Here is a 24,502-nt window from a genome sequence, read left to right as displayed (position 1 = left end):
CTAAGCGTGTGTGGTGCTATGGAAAGGATGTGAGATGTGGCACTCTACCTTACCCCCATTTGGGAGCTACTTATAGCCTCTACAATAGCCCTTTGAGCAGCCAAAGCATCTATGCTATTCCTTTTCTTGATAAAACTGCATAGGATTGATGCACACTTGTAAGCACTGCTAGGTGTGAGATCCTTAAAATAGGCTTCAAAGATCATATTAGCATGTCGATGCACTGAGGACTTTGATAGCTCCTTCCTATCCACACATTGGACACTTTGTGGAGGAGTGGTGGTTTCTTATGGAGAAGAAGGGGAGAAGGGGGGTTTTGCGGAGGAGGAGGGGGTGGTTCATGTGGAGGAGAAGGGATGGGCTGATATGGAGGAGGAAGGGGGGTTCATATGAAGGAAAAGGGATGGGCTCATTTGGAGATATGGGGATTCATGTGGACTCTCTCAAAATAGGGGATAGGGGAAGAGGAGGGGGGAGCGTTGGGCTCACCAGCAACTGTTATTACACGTGGCATGCTCTCCACTCCCTCTTTCACTCATGAGCTTTCCTTTTCCTCTCCCTCTCAAGACCTTGTTGGGCTTTTAATTATTTAAAAACTCTATATTTATATTAAATAAATATTCTTTTATCTTCCTCAATAATATAAATAAATATATATATACCTCTATAATGCAAATATATATTTGGAAGGTGATAAGAGATTTTTTTACTTTTTATATTAATTTAATAAAATAAATTTATAATGATTATTTATTAAAATTTAAAAAGTATTATTAATTTTATATTATTTTTTAAAATAAAAATAAAAAAATTATCTTCATTTTCTATTTCGTTTATTTTTACAAAATTTATTATTTTTTAATGCATGAAATTAAATCAACCATTAGGTAGTTAGATTAATAAAATATCGTTTTAATACTATATAAATATTTTTAAAATAAGGATGTATGCATGCATAGAGCCATGGGAGAAGGAGGCGATGATGTGACATCACACATTCCATGTGGTAGCTCGAGTGCCATGTGGTGGCACCATGAGAGTTGACATGGCAATTCCACATGGGATGCATGGATTGACATGTAGATGGGGATGATGTGGACATGTGTATAACATGGCCTTAGTTGATGTGGCATGCCATGTCAACATATGGTGGCATGCAAAGGTGACAATATGATGTGGCATTGATGGTGAGGTGAAAAGTCAACTAGGTTGACCAAGCTCAGGTGGACGATGGAGGTGGCAAGGTGAGGTGGCTTAGTGCTCATGTGGACCTCTCCTAGCTACTGTGGACACAAGTTAGCATGTACATGTAAGATGTGTGCCCACCCTAAGGCTCACTCATGGAATCATCTCTAGGCTTGGTAGATAACTAACCCTAGGTTTCCAAAGCTAGCTAGGTTTGGTTTTAGACTTAAAAGAGGAGAGTGGACACAAAATTGCGATTTTTACTTGTGATAATTGAAAATAAAGCTCAAATTAAGTGAAAAAAATTTTCACGGTAACACATTTATTTTCTTTTCTAATATAGAGACATATAGTTTTAATCTATAAAGAACCAGGGGCCCAGACCTCCTCAACTACCTCTACTTCAGAAACCTATGATGCCAATGAGGCTACAGCGTAGGTACGTGACAACAATGGGCCACCCCCACACAATCGACCTTAGTATGGACCTCGTTCAGGAGAGGCACTTCATCTCCCGTGCATGGAATAGCAATATGTTCGACTAGCCAATGTCACGCGCCATATTCGCGGCTCCACCACCATGGATGGGGTGGAGTTGCAGAACATATCCTAGTAGGAGCTCGTCATGCTATCTCATGCCCTCTCCTTCCTCCTCACCACCCACTAGACGTCGCTTCAATCGGTGCCACGTATCCACCCTCGCCCATGTCCATCAAGGAGTACAAGTGAACTAGGGAGAATATCTACATAAGGAACTCCATGTGGTTTGCGCAAACCCACAGAGCAAGCTCGTGGCCTCACTCCTCACAAAAGTCTTATACCACATTATTGGCTGACCGGAACTTCCTCGCCCAATTCAACTCGAGGGTGTTGTCCCTATTCCCACACCTCTACCCCGATTCCCCCACCTAATTCAATTCGAGGGTGCTGTCCCTATTCCCACACCTTTGCCAGCACCCCACCCCTCTCCAACCTCTCCCCCCCCCCCCAAATGCCATCACCCTAACTCCTAGGCACAGGAGCCTGCCCACCACCAGGCCACTGCTGAAGCAGAAAAGGAGGCCCAAGAAGCCAAAGCTCGCAGAATAGTCCACGAACAGGAGGAGTTGCGACGCACAGCCCAGTTTTTTGAACAGAATCTTTATGAAACCCCCCCTTCTCATGTCTTCTCTCCACCACCTCCCTTCTCCAAAGCAAGAACTTCCTCCCTTGCCTCCTCCTAGTGGAATACCATTCTCATTAGGGTTGGCCAAGTGCTAGCGGAATAATCGACCCTTGCATGGTCTTCCTTCTCTTCTTCTCTCCCTCTCTTATACAAGGTAGTATGTTGATTTGGTTAACAACTAATTACTGTAATTAGCGCCAATCTTAGAATAACCCAACCATTAGCCAATAAATAATTAACACTCTAAAGCCTCTAATGTACTAATCCTAGTTTATCCAAATTCTACCCATTGATGAAGAACTTAAAACCATGTAAAACAGGTGAGCCGTGAATGACGATTTCATGCTGCCTGTGAATGAAAATTTCATGCCACCTACGAATGACGATATCATCGTTCTGCTGTATTTTGGCGAAGCTGGTTTGACTGCTACATACTGCATGTGCACACACTCCGCCAACCAAAGGGTTCGATGAACGGACTTCGTTTGACCTTCCAACCACTTGATTTATCACTTGATTTATCATAAAAATGCTCAAAATAGAAGAACATTTAAAATTTGAAAAATCCTTGCAAGAATCACGCAGAACGACCATAGAAGCAACCCCATCGCATTGTACAATAAAAAATCGCTCAAAAAGTCAAAAATTTATAAAAATGGAGCGTGAAAATCATTTAAAAAAGTCTTATGCATTCGAGATTCAAAAGGCATCTTGGTGTCAACTTGGGATCCAAAACTGCCTTGCGAGTGCCAACTCGAGGTAGTGGGCCTCAGTCAGTGGGGGTAAGTTAGAAAGTATGTGCAAGGACATATCTTTAGATACATTATGAGGAAGAGATGAACATGGATGACTTCTCTCAGCAAAACAAGACTTGGGACAAACTCAGTTTTAAGATATGCATGCTGGAACTTCAAATGTTGATCGTGGGACAAAAGGCTCATTAGCACACCAACAATAGGCATTGAGTATGATATGAAGTTAAGTTTTGTTAGTAGTAAAGCCTATTTTGAGATCCTATGGGCAAGTAATTTGTGAAAGTAGCCGACCATCCAACTCCTATATGCACCGGCCTATCCCCCAGGCGGGTCATCAGTGTCCACCGCCTCACTAGATAAGCTCGATATCTCAACACTCTCCCTTGAGCTCAACTCCATCTCATGTACACCAAGCAAAGCCCTGAATCTGCACAGCTTCTCTTTACCCAATGCTTTGGTGAAGATGTCAGCGACCTGATCCTGTGTGCTCACATAAACAAGGTCAACGTCTCCTGCCAAAACCTTCTCTCTGACAAAATGGTAGTGGACCTCTATATGCTTCGTGCGAGCATGAAAAACTGGGTTCCTGGCCAACTGTATACTGCTAATGTTGTCACAGAAAATGACAACTTGTCTATCCATTGATACACCCAAATCTGCAGGTAACTTTCTCAACCAAGCTACCTCACATGCTGCCATAGCAGCACCTTTGTACTCGGCCTCTGTACTAGATAGAGCAACCGTAGGCTGCTTCTTGGTGCTCCAAGTCACAGCAGCACTCCCCAAAGAAAACATGAAGCCACTAGTAGATCTTCTATCTGAGATACTACTAGCCCAATCAACATCTGTGTATCCATGTACACAGATCTCTGTCCCAGTTTCATAAAATAGTCCACAATGCAAAGTAGACCTCACATACCTCAGTATGCATCTCAATGCATCCAAATGCGGCTTCCGAGAACCTGCATAAACTGACTCACCAACCTAACAGCATAGCTCAAATCTGGCCTGGTGATCGTCATGTGGATCAAGCTTCCTACTATGCGCCTATACAGAGTAGGATCCTCCAAAATCTCTCCTGAATCTGCACTCAACTTGCCATTCTGATCCAATGGCACTGAGATAGGCTTACAGCCTGTCATACCATACTTGGACAACATGTCCAAGCCATACTGTCTCTGCAGTAATCCAATATCGTGTGGTGACCTAATCACCTCAATGCCCAAGAAATATATGAGCTCCCCCAGATCCTTTATCTCAAACTTTTGTCCAAGCAAGATCTTTACATCAAAGATCTCTGCATCATGGTCGCCCCTGTAATGATTAGGTCATCTACATAGACATCTACATAGATGACAACACGCACAACCCCTCTATCATTGTGTCTCACATACAGCGAGAAATCTGCATTTGCTACATGAAAGCCAATAGTGACAAGATATTCAAAAATCTTGTCAGACCATGCTCTTGGTGCTTGTTTTAAGCCATACAAGGCTTTCTTCAACTTGCAAACATGCTCCAGGTGACTCATATCCTCATAACCAGGTGGGTGCAACATATTCACCTCTTCCTGCAAATCCCCATGCAAGAATGCATTCTTTACATCCATCTGATGTAAAGACCATTGCTTTGACATAGCCACTGCTATCACAACTCTCACTGTTGCCATCTTGGCAAAACTGGGCTGAAAGTTTTCTCATAATCAATGCCATATGTCTGCGCATATCCTTTGGCTACCAATCTAGCCTTGTACTTGCTTATGCTTCCATCACTGTTATGTTTTAATTTGTACACCCACTTTCATCCAATGGCTTTCTTGCCTTCAGGCAATTGCACTAAATCCCAAGTCTTATTTCCATATAGTGCATCCATCTCCTCATCCATAGCTTTCTCCCAACACACATTTCCAACAGCCTCATCAATGCATGTGGGCTCTACAACCTGTATAACTTTTGCCATGTATGCATAGTGATGTGCCACATAACCATCACAGGTAAACCTCTGCACATGATTCTTCACTCTCCCAAATCTTCGCAACTTTGCATTCAGGGCTTCCATAGCCTTCTTTACACTAAGTGTTCTCATAGCTGGTATCCCAAGATCCGCACATCAAGGCTCATCTCTGAGACACTAGACTCTCCATCAACATGAGAACGCCCTGCAGAAATGTCAGCCATACTAAGGGGCTCAATCACTTTCTCTTTGCCTTTATGTGATGTACTAAGGGCCTCAATCACTTTCTCTTTGCCTTTATGTGATGTACTAATCACATTTGCAGGATTGGTATTATGATGCAGCCTGCCACTCCATGGTCTATCAACTGAACCACTAGATGAGGACTCTCCTAGTCCACTCAAAGACTGTGATTGCTAACTTGCATTCTGTGCAACCACATTTCGACTCACATCACCCCCCCCAAAAATAGCTTCTTTTTCAGCAGCATACCAGCTGCTCATCTCATCAAAAACAACATCCCTGCTTACCCTTAACTCACGTGTAGCAGGGTTATAACACCTGTATCCCTTTTGCTCAAGGGAATACCCAATAAACACACATTTTTTAGCTTTTGGATCTAGCTTAGTTCTCAACTTATCTGGCACATGCACATATGCAATGCATCCAAAGACTTTTAGATGAGACAAATCAGGTTTTATGCCAGCAAACCTCTCCTCTGGAGTTACATCATGTATGGATGCAGTTGGAGTCCTATTCATGATGTAAACTGATGTAGAAACAGTCTCAGCCCAATAGCTATGCGGCATATTCTTCTCCTCCATCAATGCTCGCGCAATCTCAGCAATGTGCCTGTTTTTTCGCTCAGCAACTCCATTTTGCATGTGAAGTGTATCTGCATGTAAACTGTCTCCGAATACCATTCTTCTTCAAAAATTCAGAGAACTCATTGGAGAAGTACTCTCCCCCTCCATCTGACCTTAGGCACTTTACATATTTCCATGTTTGCTTTTCAACCATAACTCTGAAATTTTGAAAATGAGTGAACACCTCACTCTTCTCCTTCATGAAGTATACCCACACTTTCCTTGTGTGGTCATCAATAAATGTCATATAATACCTGCAACCTTCCATAGACATGGTCTTCGTAGGACCCCATACATATGAATGCATAACATCTAGTGCATTTCTGCTCACATTTCTATCACATGGAAATACATGCTTTGTTTGCTTTCCAAATTGGCATGCTTCACATATTTTTTGCATACCTTCAACTTTAAACTTTGGCAGCCCTGTCACAATTCCTTTAGTCTGCATAAACTTCATTCTCTGCACATTCACATGTCTAATTCTTTTATGCCAAATGTCTGTGTCTGCAACAATTCTTGAACCATTTGCAAACATCACACCACTCACTTCAGGCATGTTTACATTCAATGTAAACATTCTGCCCACTTTGTTGCGTTTTGCAAACCAACCAGCACTTGTCTTTAAAGTCTTCAACATAACAACCATCTCAGAGTTAAACCGAACCTGCAAACCGTGCTCAATCATCTGGCCAACTAAAACCAGATTCTTTGTTATGTTCGGAACATGAAATATATCTACAAGGTACTTCACTTTTCCATCCTACAGCATAGACAATGGCACATCTCCAACATGGGCAATTTGATGAGCAGTGTCATCCCCTGTTTCCACAAAACCTGGTCTTTCAAGGTTTTTCATCTCCTTGAACCACTCCCCATGACTTGTCATGTGGTTCAAAGCACTTGAATCAACGTACCATACATCATCTTTATGTGCTGCTTCAACATTTTCATACATGGCATTAACGACATGCTGCATAACAAACAACCTTTCATTATCCTCATTGTTTCTGCTCGAGGATGCATAGTTGTTTTGCTGCAATTTCCCATTTTGCATGTCAGCTTGCTTCTTATAACAATCTGCCTGCACATGTCCAGGCTTACCATAATAAAGGCATCCACGTGTATCATTATACTGCCTTTGCCAATTTCCACGACCTCTTTGACTCCCCCTACCTCTGAATCAGCCTCTTCCACCTGCGTGTTGTTATTGTTGTGTGAATTTTGGGACTGTTGTTGTTACTGCTGCTGCTGGCCATAATTTTGATTACCTGTTCGGCCACCTCCTTGGCCGTGTCCACGGCCTCCTCTACCTCGTCCTCTTCTTGAACTTGTGTAGAAGGCCTATTGCTCTGAACTGTTTTTGTTTTGTGAAGATTGTTGGTCTTCACCCAATCTCTTCTCTTCTATAATCAACATAGACACCAAATCTGTGAAATTGGGAATGTTTTCTCGAGTCTGAATAGACGTCTTGAACGCCTTGTATTGTGGCCTGAGACCACGTAGACAGACTTCCACCTTATCATCATCATCTACTAAAACACCAATAGATGTAAGGGATTCCACAATACCCTTGATCTTCAATGCATAGTCATTCACACAGACATACTCTTTCATTGATCTTTTGAATCACCTTGAAGGGTCCATAATAGCGAGGAGAAAGCTTAGGATATGATCCTTCTCGTCCTGGCCTCTTCCGAAGCCTAGCTTTCTCAAATTTCAGCAAAACCCAATCACCGTCTTTGTCCCTTCTATGCTTGTTAGCAGCCATTTTATGCTTATCTTGTGACCTTACAATGGCTATCCATACCTTAGCAAAGGCTACATCCAGGTCATGAACATACTCATCAGCTGCAAAAATCTCATCCTTTGTACGAATGTGCCGAAAATTAGACTCAAGATCCTGTCTGGGTAGCATGAATCAACTCCCCCAGGAAGGATCCTCAAACTCAAGGCCTTTGCTAAGACCTTGTAGACAGTATTGAGGATCGTAATAGGTCTCCAATGTCGAATATCATATGATACTCCCTCCCCCTTGGGGTCACCCCCCAGTGTCCAAAACATACTGAAAGCCCCTGCGGAGGACTGGCCCCAAAAGGTCCCAATAGCGCATAAAAAAGGCCGACGTCAGTCCGTCCTCCCCTAGGCAACTATGTTGCGGCAGGACCCTCAAGGCCTCAGCAAGCTCAACCTCTGAAAGAGGCGCACCAAGAACTGTACGCATACAATCTGTGACCCTCCTCTGCACATGGGCCCACACAGTCTGTCTGCAAGCATCCCGATCCTCAGTGGCTGGCTTCGCTGAAAGCATGTCTCTATAGAATCCAGTGGCAATGGCTCTGATCTCCCCGGGTTCAGTAGCTATCGATCCATCCAGCCTACCAAGCTGACGGACTCCTGCTCGATCATGGCGGGGTCCAGTAATCTCAAAGAACTCCCTAGTCACTCTATCACCAAGCTGCGTCCACTGAGAGGCCTGACAACGATAGTAAAACTCATGTCTCTGCTCCTCTGCCTCTCTAACCTCCTGGCGTGCCTGGCTCAGCTGGGACGCCACCCACTCACATGCAGGCTGTTGCTCCTGAAGGCGCTGAAGCGAAGCAAGGCTGCGTCTCAGCCGATGCTCCCGCTCGCGAATCTCTCCCAGTCGTGTCAAAGCTGCTGCGTGCAGAAAAGAGCTAAGCTGGATGAGTCCCTGGGCACACTGGCCTGCTGCATCCTGGTCAGAGCACTGACTATCATGCTAGATCCTCTCAATGTCCTCAGCGAGACTGGGATCTGTAAGTACCCTCTCTGGGATCCTCAACTGCAAGCTGGGCTCCCGTGTCCTCTCCTCCAATGTCAAGATAACTGGCGCATGATCTGAAAATGAGGTGCCAGCGAGAGTGCCGACGGAGCCCCCTCGCTCCCCTAACCAGTCGCCCACATAAAAGCGATTAATCCGTGATAGATTAGTCCCTCCCTGCCGGCGATCCGACCGAGAGAAACTAAGACTGTCCTGAAAGAGTGGGAGAAGGCCCCATGCTGCCATGCATCAGTGATCCTCAGTGACATGCAAAAACCGGTGACATGCTGCCATGCATCAGCGATCCTCAGTGACATGCAAAATCGGTCGCAAGCTATAAGCTCCGTGCCGTGCACTGTAACATGACTGCCTCCCACCCTATCGGCCGGGTCCTCAAGCATGTTGAAGTCTCCCCCAACACACCAATGTGCGGTCTCTGGCACTGGGAGCTAGACCAGCTCTAGCAGCACCTTTTTTACTATGCGGATGGTGCTAGATGCAATAGATAGGTTATAGAATGGAAAGGCACAGGATCATGATGGGCTAGTTAGAGATCACTTCTCATCTGCGTGCGATACTTTGGCTCCGCTGATTGTACATGTGTTTAATCGTGCCATTTGTGCGGGTTTCCCGGCAAGTTGGACAAAGCATATCATTGTACCACTCTTTAAGAGTGGGAACCCTATGGTACCAGGCAATTGTAGCACGATCACATAGTATGAAGTTCATTCTTCAATGGTATCTTTCGTGCCTTGGTATTTATTTCATAGAGTTTTACCAAGGTGTCCCATGCCTCCTTGGGGGACTTGGCATCCTGTATGTGCCCAATCATGGTGTCTTGTATACTGATAGAGAGCCAATACATACATTTCTGGCTCCTTGGTTCCAATCCTTGAACTCTTTCACATCTGCACCAGTCAGATTGATCTCCGGTGCCTCTTCGTGCTGCTCACCTTCTATGTAGTCCCAGTAACCCTTTCCCATCAAGAAATTTATCAACCTGAACCTCCAAGCATGGAAGTTGTTCTTGTCAAGCTTCTCAGTAACAATCTGGTTTATGCCATCATTTGACATCTTGCTAGACACACAAATTTACCAGAAACAGCACTATGGTTTGTCCTGCACAAACTGCTGTATTTTTTGCAGCGGTACTGTACTACACTCAAATGTCACAACCAGTGACCTCAATGTGCATACATACACCCAATGGCAACTGTTGACCTCCTTGCAGCACACACAATGTCTGCACAACCAATCTGTCTTCCTGCAGTTCTTAAAATAGAGTTCTTTAGAGAATCGATGACTTACCCATAGGGCTCAAAATCGCTTGCTTTCTGAAAAACGGAGGTCCTAGATAAGAGTACACAATATGAAAAGGTACTCAACCAAATACATACTAGGGTTCTCTATAGTGTGAACCCAACTAAATGAGCTGGTGTTATAACTATGCCAGTCTGTAGAATGGTTGTCACACAGCCTATCATCCTACTAGCCGCATATCACCCAGGATCTCACCAACCATGCCAGTGGTGTAAGTGTGGGGCCTATCCCCCAGGCGGGTCATCAGTGTCCACTGCCTCACTAGGTGAGCTCGATATCTCAACAGTCATCTCACTATCGATGGTCTAAAGAAGAAGTCTTCAGGGGGTAAGACCTAGGTACATATTACGGAACTACAAGGTAACTCTTTGATCTCTTCTGTTGAAATTCATCATTTGGTCTCAAGTAGTTGCCGTGGATGTCAAATAAATGAATCTGCCTTCATTCTGCATGATCTCCTTCGAGTTAGCGGCCAAAGCGTGCAGATTCTATTTGACAACGGTTCTACTCACAATTTTATTTCTTCATGGCAACCTTGCTCAGGGTGTAGACGTGGAACAGTTCCTAGGATGGAGGTCCAGATTCAGGACTACCGGGAGGCTTTAGATTTTCATATCATGAAACTTGACGGGATGGATATGATTTTCATATCATGAAACTTGACGGGATGGATATGATTTTGGGGATGTCATGGCTTTTTGACAAGAGCAAGACGATAATGTTAGATTATCGGTCTCATAAGCTCTCGTTTGTTCATGATGGTGAACTCTATGTAATCCGGGGTGATGTCTCCCATGGATTTTCTGATGTAAACTCGACTCAGGCTTTGGCTGAGGATATATATGAATCACTTTTTGATCCAAATTCTGTGTCTGTGTGTTGTTTCTATGATCTTTTCAATTCTGAAATTTGTTAAGATCATCTGCTTTGGAGTGTAATTCTATCTCAAGCAATAGTTGTACTAAAGAACAACAAATTTTGGATGGTATTTTAATAGAGTTTAGTGATGTATTTCCTAATGAGTTACTAGATGGTCTGCCACCCGAGCGGGGTGTTGACCATGAGATTGAGCTATTTCTTGGTAGCCATCCTATCTCTCTGTAACCTTATCGGTTTAGCCAAAGGAAAGAGGACGAGATTGCTCAAAAACTGCAAGAGTATCTCCATAAGGGTTTTGTTCAGTCTAGCAAGTCTCCATGGGGCGCTTCCGTTCTTCTGCCTCACAAAAGAAAGATGGTAGTATGTGCTTCTGTTTGGATTACAAAGGCTTGAACAAGCTCACTATCAAGAACAAGTATTCTTTACTGAGGATGGATGACTTGGTGGATCGTCTTCAGGGTGCTAAGTATTTCACCAAGATTGATCTACGGTCAGGCTATCATCATATAAGGATTACACCTAAGGACGTGCCTAAGACTGCGTTTCGGACGCGATATGGCCACTATGAGTTTTTGATCTTACCTTTTGAGTTGACTAATGCTCCTGCTACTTTCCATAGCAGATGATGAACGATTTATTTCATCCATATCTGAGGAAGTGGATTGTTGTCTTCCTGGATGACATACTGATTTACAGTAGGTCATTAGAAGAACACGTACAACATCTCAAAGTCATCTTAGAGATTCTCAGACAAGAGAAGAAGTATGCAAAGGAGTCAAAATGTGATTTCTTTAAGCAGGAACTCTTGTATCTCGGTCATGTCATTACCGTTGACAGTGTGAAGATTGATCATCCGGAAAAGGTTCGGAAGGTCCTTGAATGGCCTGTTCCAAGGACAATTAGGCAAGTAGAATCTTTTTTGGGATTCACTGGCTTTTTCAGGAAGTTCATCGATGCTTGTGCCAAGATTTCTGCCCCTTTGATTGAACTCTTAAAGGGGGTGAGATGCAAGAAAGGCAAGATAAGTCCTCCAGTGGTTTGGAGTGATAGGTTGGACCAATGTTTTAGAGCACTGAAGGATCTTGTTACCTCGGCACCTATGTTGCTAATTGTGGATCCCACTAAACCTTTTGTGGTTGAAATGGATGTCAGTGACTATGCAATAGGTGCTGCCCTATTCTAGGATGGGAGGCCCATAGCATTTGAAAGTTTAAAGCTTTCAGATGCACAGATGAGGTACCCTACCTAGGAAAAGGAGTTTTTGGCTGTTGTCCATGCGATGAAAATGGAGACACTATTTGTATGGGTCTCGATTTGTAGTTTGGACAGATCACCATTTATTAAAGTATATTTGTGATTTGCTTGACCTGAGGGGTCGAAAGGCCAGATGGGTTGACCTCATGATGCAGGAGTTTGTCCGTTATCGTAGGAAATCGGGTTGTTGATGCCCTTAGTAGGATCCCCAAGGTTAATGCTATCTCTTGCTGAGATAACGACTGACTTTTATCTATCTCTCAAAGGGCATTGCCAAAAAGATTCTGATTTTGGTTGAATCTGGAAATTGGTCCAGGTAGGCCGGAAGCAGCCTAAGAGATCCGAGTGTTCTGGACACTCCAGTATGTGCTGCTGAGAGAAAGATATTAGAAAAGTATTCCATTAGAGGTGGATTACTGTTCAAGGATGGCAAGGTTTGTGTGCCCAATGATCTGGACGTCCAAACTTTGATATTACATGAGTGCCACGATGCACCTAGTGCGGGGTACCCAGGCATACATAGAACCTTAGCCTTGGTTGACCGGCATTTTTACTGGTCGTGCATGAAGTCCTTTGTTGAGGATTACGCATGCGGAAGTGTTCCCAGTGCTAGCTTAACAAAGCTGAAAAGCTTAGAGCTATGGGTTGTTACATCCTTTTCAAATTCCTGAGAACAAATGGCAAAGTATCTCGATGGATTTTGTAGTTGGATTACCTCGGACTAATAGGGGCCATGACTCAATCTGGGTTGTTGTAGACCGATTGAGGAAGATGGCAAGATTTATCCCTACTAAGTCAATGGTGAAGAGTCATGAGTTAGCTCAGCTCTTTGTGGAGCAGTTGTACAAGCTTTATGGATTGCTTGAGGAGATTGTCAGTGGTGACAGGGATCCCAAATTCACTGCACAATTTTAGCAATCCATATTTTCCAAATTGGAAACATGCTTGAGTATGTCATCTTCAGATCAGCCTGAGTCAAATGGTCACACGGAGAGGACTAACTAGACCATGGAGGATATGTTGAGGGCGTATGTCTCCAAGAGACAGTTTTAGTGGGAAAGGTACCTCCCACAGATTGAGTTTGCTTATAATAGCTGTAAGCATGCGGCTACTGGTTATAGTCCATTCATGCTTACGTATGGTTATCAACCAAAGTCACCTATAACCGTTGGACTAAGACGTAACATGCGGAAGCTTCAGGGAAGATCGATAACTTCAATGCTGAGAAAACATCACACTTGTCGTGACGATATTAACGCACAAAACTGAATATAGATGTGCATAAAAATAAAGAAAGATAGAGAGAGAGAACGCTGTTTTAATGTCGTAGGAACAATCCTAAGAGACCTAAGAAGATCTATTTGATAGGAGTGACATTCGAACACAAGACATGTTGAATAACAACTCCATGAGCTAACCGATATACCACACATTGGGTGATAGAAAGGTTAGCCCATTTTGTTTATTTACTCACACACCCAGTGAAGAACGTTGTTTTAATGTCGTAGGAACAATCCCAAGAGACCTAAGAAGATCTATCTGACAGGAGTGAGATTCGAACACAAGACGTGTTGAATAACAACTCCATGAGCTAACCAATCTACCACACATTGGGAGGGAGAGAGAGAGAGAGAGAGAGAGAGAGAGAGAGAGAGAGAGAGAGAGAGAAGAGGACAGTATTGGGTCCCGAATACCCTTTGTAGGGTCCCCACCACAAATGGTGTATTTGCTTTTATTAGAATGATGCAGAGTACTGAAATAAAAGGTTGACTGAACCTTCTTGGCTGAGATGGATCTCTGCCCTTGACCTTCAATCCTTCACCCCTTCTGCGTTAGCTTATTCTTGGCTGTCCTAGCCCTTGGTTCAGCTTCAGCACTTGGTGAATGATGAGATAAATGAACTGATTTGTGGCCTTGGTATTTATACCCTTCGAGACAAGCAGTCGGCTGGTTCTACAGCAGTCAATTGTCCCAAAAATGCTCCATGATTGAAAAATACAACATAAAATGCTAAATAATGTTGTGCATGACTACAAAAAATGCTCGCCACCAGATGCCTCAAGCCTGGCTGCTGGGCAGCCTGTGTGGACTACCCCACACCTGGATTACAGTCCCTTGGGGGCTGTGTGACTAGTCGACCACTTGTCTAAGAGCCCCAGGATTGTCTATAGCCCTCATATGGCCATCCCATGGCTAGTGGGTACAGCCAAGGCCTTCTTGGCCCTTATGGGGGTGGTCTTACACTTTCCCCATGCCTCCCCCATGCCCACATGTGTCCTTGGGGTAGTCCTATGGACTGGCCCCTTTTCTATATGCAAACCCTAACTGTCTACATAGTGATCTAGCATCCAGTATCATACCAGATACACTGAATCACTGACATCATTCCAGAGAGAGACTCACAGCGCGAACTTGCACTATTTCATGTGCAGGATAATGCACACTTAACCTTGGACAAACTCATCTCTGCAGGACAATGCACACCCGACCTCGGACGCCTGAAATGGAATCCTGGCTAACTCATCCCGGACTGGGCTCACATGGGACCAATTTTCCATCCCAAGTCTTGCACCTTCTGAACAGATATGTCTACGTGGCATCCAAGTACGTAATGCACGTGACATCCCCTTCTGCTTAACTTGACAAAAGCTGCATAACCTTCAAATAATCCACCAATAACGCCAAATAGTCGTCGAAAAATTCTTTGTCAAGCCATACCACTTCGTGGGTCCCTCGATCTTGAAACTTCGTGAGGAACTCTCTTTGCCTTTGGCCTAAGCCATGCTTGAAACGGTGCAAAACGATCTGTTTTGGAACCATAACTCCAGCTTCATTAATAATATCTGATTCCGCCTTGTTTATAACTTCTGAAAAGGGATCGGACCTGCATATAGCTTTAACCAACTGCCGTGGAACACATCGTGCATAGTTCAACTCAGAGGTAGCTTCAACTTCATCGAAACCTCATTACTCTTTCTTTGGATGGAAAAAGGTCCGAAGCTCTTGAAAGACAACTTTGGGTATCACTTACCCACCTGTTCCAACCTTTGCTTCATAATCCGAAGATAAACCCACTCCCCTTTCGAAAACTTCATATCCCTTTGGTCTTTATTGGCCTGTCGAGTGTAGGCCTCATACGCTTTAGCCAACCTATCCTTTTTACTGACTCTGAAATCTCTTGGTAAGACTCACTCACTCTGTTTGCTTCAAGTACTGAAGACGAGGTCCTGGTCAATAACGACTCAAATGGTCCTCCAAAAGCTGCCTCATATGGAGTCTTGCCAATAGCTGAAGAAAAAGAAGCATTCAAAACACCTTGAGCTAAAGGCAAATATGATTCCCACTTACCTTGTTGATTGTGGACATAACACTTTGGCATATCAAAGGCTAACTGGTTGTAGATCTTTGTCTGGTCGTCCGTCTGTGGGTGAAATCCACTGAAAAAATTTAATTTAGTACCAAAGTTATCAAACAATGCCCTCCAAAAATGACTGGTAAATTTGGCATCTCAGTGTGACACTATGGTCCTAGGAATCCCGCCAATCGGATACCAATGCCAAATGAACAATTGGACAGCATCCTCGACAATCACATTGACCCTGCATGGAATAAACATAACAAATTTGCTAAATCTATCAACTATTGTTAAGCACTGAGTATTAAGCTTACTCGAACCTAGAAGGCAAATTCGTGACAAAGTATATCGAAATATCTTGGAAAGGTCCCTCAAGAATTGGCAAGGACTGTAATAACGCTATCTTCTTTCCACGAGAAGCTTTCACCTTTTGACAAATATCACAGCGTTATACATATGAAAATACATCTCGCCTCATCTTTGGCTATTAATATTACCGTTTCAATTTCTCCAAAGTCGAATTCATGCCCCCTATGACCACCAGTAATCGCGTCATGGGCGTCACGGAGAAGAGCTGCCTTGAACGACTTCATAACACACAGTCGGTCTTTGTAGAAAAGCCAACCATCGCGTATCAAAAAGTGGCATGATCTTGTGGCATCAAATGCCTGTTCCCACTGTGTATCGAATTCCTCGAAATCCGCATACGTGTGCTTCATGTCGTCTAGTCCCGTACCAACAAGGTCGAGTCTAGTGGTCTGAATCGAAGTCACTTGTCTCTTCCTGCTCAAAGCATCAGCCCCACTGGATTGGTCTTTCCTAGAAGGTACTTAATCATACCACCAAATTGCTGGAATATCTAGCTCCAACCATGTTGTCGGTCACTCCATTGTGCACTTGGCATCTAGCGTAATGCCTGATGGTCAATGCGAACCTCAATGTCACGACCATAAAGAAAATGTTTCCAATGTTTCAAGACATGTATAACTGCAAGGAGTTCACAATTGTAGATTGAGTAATTCTTCTCCACAAGCAGTAACTTACGAGACATGTAAGCTACTGGATGACCATTCTGTTACTCGCATCAGTGATCACCTGAAATGACTCGTCCCACGAGACCAGAGCTAAACAAGGCGCTTCTGATAAAGCCACCTTGAGGTTCTTGAATGCCTCCAACGCTCATGGAGTCATTTGAATCCATTGCCTTCTTGTCTTGACACCCTTTAGCAGATCGATGAGATCCACCGAGATATCAAAAAACTTATCTATGTGGGTGGAGTGTGCCTTGCATATACCCACAAAGAATCTAATGTCATAAGCTATATGAGGTACTTCCCAATTGACAATCTCGACCACCTTAGCCGGATCGAGTCGAATTCCTTTTGCACTAATTATGTATCCAAGGTAATGCACCTGGAACAAATAAAATTCCGACTTCCTCTCATTGACGTAGAGCCCGTTGCTTTCTAGCAACTTAAGGAGTTTCTCCTCATCAATGCTGCTCAACCGTTAGCTAAAAATACCAGTATATCATCCAGAAATATGAACACACTTTCCAATGTCGTCTAGGCAATCTGGATGTATATCATCACACAATGTGCGCCTTTCCTGATTGCTCGCTTAGCTTGCAAGTGGCTTATGGACGGAAAGTTCAAAATTCCTGGCTCACACTTAATGGTCATCACTGGGGCGTTTGACACATTCGGATGAATCTAGAAAGTGTGCTTGTCCCTCTTGACATCAGGAAGAAACTTGTGAAACCACTGAATGTCCAATATTATGTCTACTCCTACAAGAGGGGCAACCATAAAATCACGCACAAACTCTATGCCCTGAATAACCAATTTAGCGACCAGCCCACATAGAAACCCTAATAGTTTAGCCATGGAGAAAAAGATGTGTGATGAAACCTAGAGACACAAAAGCACGGATACAGACAGAAGGTTTTAGGGCAAAAAATTCTCCCGCACAAAACTCAAAAAAGCACCAAAAGCACAACGCTTTTCTCTCTGCTTTTTCACATGGATATGGAGTTCTTTGCAAAACTCCTACACATCCAACCACATCGATCTTCTCCCTTGAGCCCGGTTACTCCCCGCCTTCCGTCCAAGCGTCCCATACCACCCAGACCTTGGAAAGCGAAAAAGTAACCCGACGACTTAAACTCCGGAAGATCCAGCAATGGATTTTCTCCTCTCCTCCTTTCAGAGATTTCCAAGCTTAATCCAAGCAAGTCTGGCTCTGATACCAATGTCAGGCCCCAACTAGATAAACCCTGAGATTAAGCATATGCATGGAAACATAAGGACATAGCATCTAGCTCACCGCCCAACCATAGAGTCATTTAGGCTCACCCCCAAGCATAGGGGGACAGTAGCATCCAAGACATGGCTCCACGTGCAAAGTCCCTAGCATCCTATACCACCAATACACACCCATCGGATGTAAGCACGGAGTAGTCTTAAGGCCTCGAGTCCAGGTCTGAGGAGCTCTCTCTCAAACTGACCCATAAAGTGACTTATATAGGCCTCCTATAAACCAGGAGCCAAATATAGCACGTCTCATAAAAGCTACTAATCCCCCCACTTAAGATGCCTAACCCAGGCTATGGTAAACCCAACCTAAGGATCTTAACGCTGGTTAGCCCTCGGACGTAACAGTAAGTACCTATGCTTTCTTGCCTCTATAAACTCATACCCAAGGGAGCAAAGTCATACAATAATGCTAGTTAATTTCACACGTGCCTCCTCTTTTGTGTCCTCCTTGTTTCCTTCCATGTCATCCATATCGCACCTCCCTTGTCTTCATCCTTTGCCTTGTCATCACGCTCTTGATCCTCTCCCTTGTCATCATCCTTTCCCATCTCGCCCTCCTCTTCATGCTCTCCCATCTCGACCTCTATGAATGGCTTGACATTGTATCCCATAGGGATCATGTCAAGTAACAAATCCTGTTCATCGCAACAAGCATCCTTAAATACGTCCTCACAAGTCCTAGAGAGCTGCAGCAACTTAGGAAGAACATTTGCATCTTGCATATTCTTCGACTGAAGGTGCTTGAAGGAAGAAAGGCCATAGGCCACTACAGTGTTATGATTGACTTTAACATCAAGCCAATTTGGAAAGAAAAATCTGCACAGGTCTCTGCCCTAGTATCATCCTGAAGATCTTCTATATCTTGGTCGAAGGACCGCTCACTCCTCTGGTTTTTTGTCTGTTCTATAATGGAAGTAGTCCCATGAAAAACTGCCTGGTTTTGACACTCAATAACCTTCGCAGCTCTTGGCAGCACAGGACGCTCACGAGGGCCAACTGGTGAGGGGCCAAGACAACCAGGAAGGGCAAAGTCAAGAACACGCTCATTCCTCCTCGCAACTAGTGCAGTACACCTAACATAGGCCCTATCCAATAGTTGCTGAGAAACTTCCACAGATGTTGGGGTTAAAGAGTTGAAGAAAAGAGTTGCTTCCATGTTCACAAGATTAGCCTTCAACTCCTCCACAACAGCGCTCCCAAACATAGTATTCAAGAAGGTGGCCATCGTCACAGGTTGGATGTAGTCTTTACTCTCTGTGCACTCATGCATAGCTAGCATGATAATAATCCTGGCCACCATCTCCCCCCTAATACCTTCATGCACCAAGCCATCTAGGCAAACCTCCGTCAGTTTGTTTAGAAATCACCCAGAAATTTATCATTCTCGGCATGCAGCAACTTAGCAACACCAGTAGCAAGAGCCAGCTCCACAGCCGCTGCTGTGTAGACTCTTCGCCTGTCCTCTGTTATCTTCATGATAGTTCTCATGTGCTTTGCCACAAGTTGCTGTGGAAGAGTTCCCCACGCAACCACATCTAATCCCACAATACAGGCAAAAATAGCTATTGCTATGTCCCAAGTCAATGTTCCTGGGATATCAATGTTCTTCCTAAGCAACTTCATCTTTGCCAACAAAATGGTTGCGCCCAGCTTGTCAATTGTGTCCAACTGAATCATAGTATGCTGCCCCAGAGTGGCCTCCCATATCGTATGACATGTGTTGTATCTGTGCTTATGTCAATCTCACTACTGCTGCTTGTGCTGGTCTCGCTGCTGCTAGCCTAGGCAAGAATATTACTCTTTCCAATCAAATAAATGGGATGGTAGACAGTGAAAGGGTGAGCCAATCTCACACGTGCACTTGCATCTTCCTCTGTTGCTGCTGCTAGGTCTGCCACTTTTCTATCAGTGCCCAGCACTAGACTGAAAAAGCTGCTGCCTCTCGGGATACTTCTGAATGACCTCCTGAACTTGTCACCTAGCTCTCCTGCTTCGTCTACACACAAAAGAAGCCTCTTATTCTACAGCTTCTTTATGTCTCCCTTGAAGAACTGCTCAAACTTTTCTTCATCCCATTCTCGAAATTCTAAAGATCCGAGAATTTGCTGGTTGTTGGAGGGACTGTCCTTTCTCCTGTGCCTATATCCATGCTTCACATGTCATGTCAGTATGCTGATTGAGGACTGCCATGATGCTAGCAGCAAGTGCCACAAAGGTTTTCTCACTTCTGCATAATGTTTGCTAGCTGCTCAGTGCATCTCGGGAACCCAGTCTGCTCCTTTCGCACGCATGATATGTAAAAAACATAGAACTCCTTCTGCCACAGCTCGCAAATCAATCTTGACTTGCCCCATCCGCTGCTTTGAACCGAAGCAACCAGCGGCGCATACCTCTCATTGCGGTCCCATAAACTGGCATAATTCTACAAACTGATGAGCCACATGGGTAAGTGCCTTCTCTGGAGCGACGTACGGGATATCCCAGGCACGCTTTGCAGCCTCCATGTCCCGATCCCAGATCTTCTGCTGAAACAAAGAATCCTTATCCTTTCGCTTGATAGCAGGGAAAAGGGCAAGAACATCGCATAGGTTTGGTAGTTTGCTAAGCGTTCCATACAAGATTTTAGATCGCTGCAGTCGACAGACTCCAAGTCAAGTCTTATACCCAAGAAGTGCAAGAGCTCCACAAAGCTCTCCTGATCTCTGGTAAAATATTCTCTCACAGGCTCAGAATTTAAATCTATGTATCCAGGGTTGAATTTATCAGCTTCGTTCCTCCCTGGGCGAAGGGTCGCCATGGCTTCAAAACCCTAGAACGGCGGACAAAGGGCGATTTAACCCACAAGATTAAGCATAACCTCACAGAGCATGAATGGGCGCCGCATGAAATGCTTGGTTGGACAGCCGCATATGCGGGAGACGACGATCTTCCACAGGTTGTTCCTTTGTTCTGGGAAAAAAAAGCGCCACCCAACCAAATCTTGTCTATACAGGATTAAGGGAGAGTGGCCCTCCTTCCACGTGGGCAAAGGAGGGGGGCCTATTTCAAAATACTCCCTCCTCCTTGCAAGCGTGACGTTCACGCTTGCATTTGAAAATACCCACTCACGTCACGCTTGCATTTGAAAATACCCGGGTCCAATCAATTCCAGTCGCCTGCTGTTCCACGCCTGCTGTTCGCCTCGACCTCCACACAGTGCAGGTACGTTTCTAAGGTTCCCTCCACGTGCATTGTCTGCTTTTACTCCGTGACCATTGTCTGCTTTTACTGCAAGACGTCTTTCATGTCAGGACTGTGATACAGAGAAACGTAGGTGGTGTTAGTGAGGATGGAGAGGTCACATGCAGTTCTGTGTAAGGCCATCGACAAGTATAGCCATTCATATGTATAGTGTATGCACATGAGGGAAGGCAAAAATACAAAGATGAGAGGGACTGATAAAAAGACAAGATGACCTACATCTGCACGAATTTGTTTCAGCTTTTCTGCTCGCCATTCTGGATCCCACCATCTCTGTTGGCCACCTCCTCTCCTCCTTCACCACTCGGCCGCCTCCTCTCCCCGCCACCGCCTCTGCCTCTTCCACCCTGTCGGTTTGGACCTCCCCTTCCTCCTCGCATGGCCATGGAGAACGCTTTTGACAGCTGACTCCTATGTTGCACCACTGAACAGGGGATGGAACCGGAGGAGCAAAGAGACACCAAGATCTACCAAGCACAACTATGTTGAGCTGCAATCTGCATGGGTAAAAAGGACAATTACGTCAAAAATCTGCAACCTGCAGCAACAACTAGGCAATCTGCAAGTGACAGCAAGCCACAATTAGGTCAAAATACGCAAGAGGATTCCTCATAGCGTCAAAAACGCCCCAGAATATACATGCAACACACAGAGAGAGAAAAGAGAGCAAACACTGGCATGTTGGCGCCGTGTTTGCTCTACCTGGACCCATCGATGATACGCCTGTCGCCCATGTCGTAAGGGTGTCGTAAGGGTGCAGCGTCGGGTTGCAACACATGTCCATAGCCCGCATCTGGGCGAGTTCTTCATGGCGTTGATGAGATGGAAGACGGAGCCGCCCACAGCCCCCATGGCCTCTTCCAACAACAAAAACAACTCCTCTGTTTGCATGCAACAACAGCTCCTCTGTGTTGCATGCAAACAGATTGTGAAGGTGGTGATTGTGAAGGTGCTTACATGAGAGTGGGGAGGCACGAAGGGCAGGTAGGGAGGCAGGGAGGGGCGCTGCTATGGAGGAGAGAAGAGAAAAAGGTTGAAAGAGACATTCTCTATGAGGACTTGGTCTTTGAGTGAGTCCACAGAGCTGTGAAATGCTGAGAGCTAGCTTTCTGGACTGACTCAAAGACCCAAGTCCTCAAAGACAAAACACAAAACCAGAAACACAAGCCGACTCCAAGCCTGGACGTAGAGGCGGCAGGAGAGAGAGAAGAGAGAGAGAGAGGAGAGAGAGAGAGAGAGAGAGAGAGGGAGAGAGAGAGATGATGCATGCACCACGGCGCCCGGAAACAGTGAGAAGCCTCTCTGCAAACCGACTCCAAGCCTGCAGCCAGCCTGGACGTAGATTCCACCAACGCGCCCAGAAACACTGAGAAGCTGCAAGCCGCCTCAAGCCTCAACGTAGCCCAGAAACGCTGAGAGCTTTGCCCAAGAACGCTGAGAAGCTCTTTGCGTTTACATGCAAGAAGCGACTCCAAGCCTCTGTGCAAGAAGCCGACTCCAGCCTCTGCGTAAAGGCGAACAAAAGAGGGAGGGAGAGGGAGGGAGGTAGGTAGGGAGATGATGCATGCATGGCATGTTTCTCCACGTGGCGTAGAGGCGGTAGAGAGAGAGAGAGAGAGAGAGAGAGAGAGAGAGAGAGAGAGAGAGAGAGAGAGAGAGAGAGAGAGAGAGAGAGAGAGGAGAGAGAGAGGGGGGGGGAGATGATGCATGCATGCGTTGACGTGGTAGAGAGAGAGAGAGAGAGAGTAAAATGATTTAAAATAAAAAGTGATTTATCTCTCTCTCTCTCTGCGTCAATCCCCACGCGTTCACGTGGTAGAGAGAGGGAAGAGAGAGAGTAAAATGATTATAAAATAAAAAGTGATTTATCTCTCTCTCTCTCCTCTCTAAAATAAAAAGTGATTTTCTCTCTCTCTCTTCTCTCTCTACGTCAATCCCCACGCGTTCACGTGGTAGAGAGAGAGAGAGAGAGAGTAAAATGATTTTAAAATAAAAAGTGATTTATCTCTCTCTCTCACTTTTTATTTTAAATCATTTTACTCTCTCTCTCTCTCTCTCTCTCTCTCTCTCTCTACCGCCTCTACGTCAATATATATACAACAAAATAAATCATTTTACTCTCTCTCTCTCTCTCTCTCTCTCCCTCTACGTCAATATATATGCAACAAAATAAATCACTTTTTATTTGAAAATCCAAAATCATTTTACTCTCTCGAGAAAGAGAGACAGAGAGGGAGAGAGAGAGAGAAGGAGCCGTTTGTATATATATATATATTATATATATATACAACAAAATAAATCACTTTTTATTTTGAAAATCCAAAATCATTTTACTCTCTCTCTCCTCTCTGCCGCCTCTACGTCAATGCATGGTGGTGGACATTTAGAAACTTATATATATATATATATATATATATATATATATAGAGAGAGAGAGAGAGAGAGAGAGAGAGAGAGAGAGAGGAGAGAGAGAGAGAGATTTGAATTATACATTTATTCGAAAGAATCGTAAGTTTTCAGTAAAAATTTAATCGAATAATTTGAAGAAACTTATTGTACGATAGAATGTTACTAATATATAAGCCAGGCAGATTTGATATTTTTTGTTGTTGTGGAACTTTACTGAACTTTTCCTCTTTGTAGAGTAAGAATGTAAAACTTACAAATGGATATTTAAATATTAAAATTATATATTTTCTTAAGCATAATTTTTCATTTATAAGTGAATAGTCTATTACATATTTTTAATATTCTAGATTACATTTTTGAAGTGAATAGTCTATTAAATATTTTTCCTCTTTGTAGAGTAAGAATGTAAAACTTGAAAATGAATATAAAGGAGGGGGCCTATTTCAAAATACTCCCTCCTCCTTGCAAGCGTGACGTTCACGCTTGCATTTGAAAATACCCACTCACGTCACGCTTGCATTTGAAAATACCCGGGTCCAATCAATTCCAGTCGCCTGCTGTTCCACGCCTGCTGTTCGCCTCGACCTCCACACAGTGCAGGTACGTTTCTAAGGTTCCCTCCACGTGCATTGTCTGCTTTTACTCCGTGTCCATTGTCTGCTTTTTACTGCAAGACGTCTTTCATGTCGGGACTGCGATACAGAGAAACGTAGGTGGTGTTAGTGAGGATGGAGAGGTCACATGCAATTCTGTGTAAGGCCATCGACAAGTATAGCCGTATAGCCATTCATATGTATAGTGTATGCACATGAGGGAAAGCAAAAATACAAAGATGAGAGGGACTGATAAAAAACAAGATGACCTACATCTGCACGAATTTGTTTCAGCTTTTCTGCTCGCCATTCTGGATCCCACCATCTCTGTTGGCCACCTCCTCTCCCTCCTTCACCACCTCGGCCGCCTCCTCTCCCGCCACCGCCTCTGCCTCTTCCACCCTGTCGGTTTGGGACCTCCCCCTCCT

At 44.4% G+C, this 24,502-nt stretch overlaps 1 protein-coding gene and 1 pseudogene across 1 annotated transcript in view; one reads left to right on the top strand and one right to left on the bottom strand.

The window, feature by feature from the left end:
• The window catches only part of BOB1 (HSP20-like chaperones superfamily protein), a 280,817-nt gene that overhangs the window by 249,148 nt on the left and 7,167 nt on the right, over positions 1–24,502 (top strand). The gene's annotated exons all lie outside the window — the stretch shown is intronic.
• LOC147623654 (uncharacterized) lies at positions 18,245–20,629 on the bottom strand (annotated as a pseudogene).

This window comes from Cibotium barometz, chromosome 26 (assembly GCF_041138505.1).
Source record: "Cibotium barometz isolate CiBa-2024 chromosome 26, ASM4113850v1, whole genome shotgun sequence".
Taxonomy (NCBI): Eukaryota; Viridiplantae; Streptophyta; class Polypodiopsida; order Cyatheales; family Cibotiaceae; genus Cibotium; species Cibotium barometz.
Note: the sequence above shows the minus strand (reverse complement) of the source record. Positions and strands in the feature narration are given on the sequence as shown.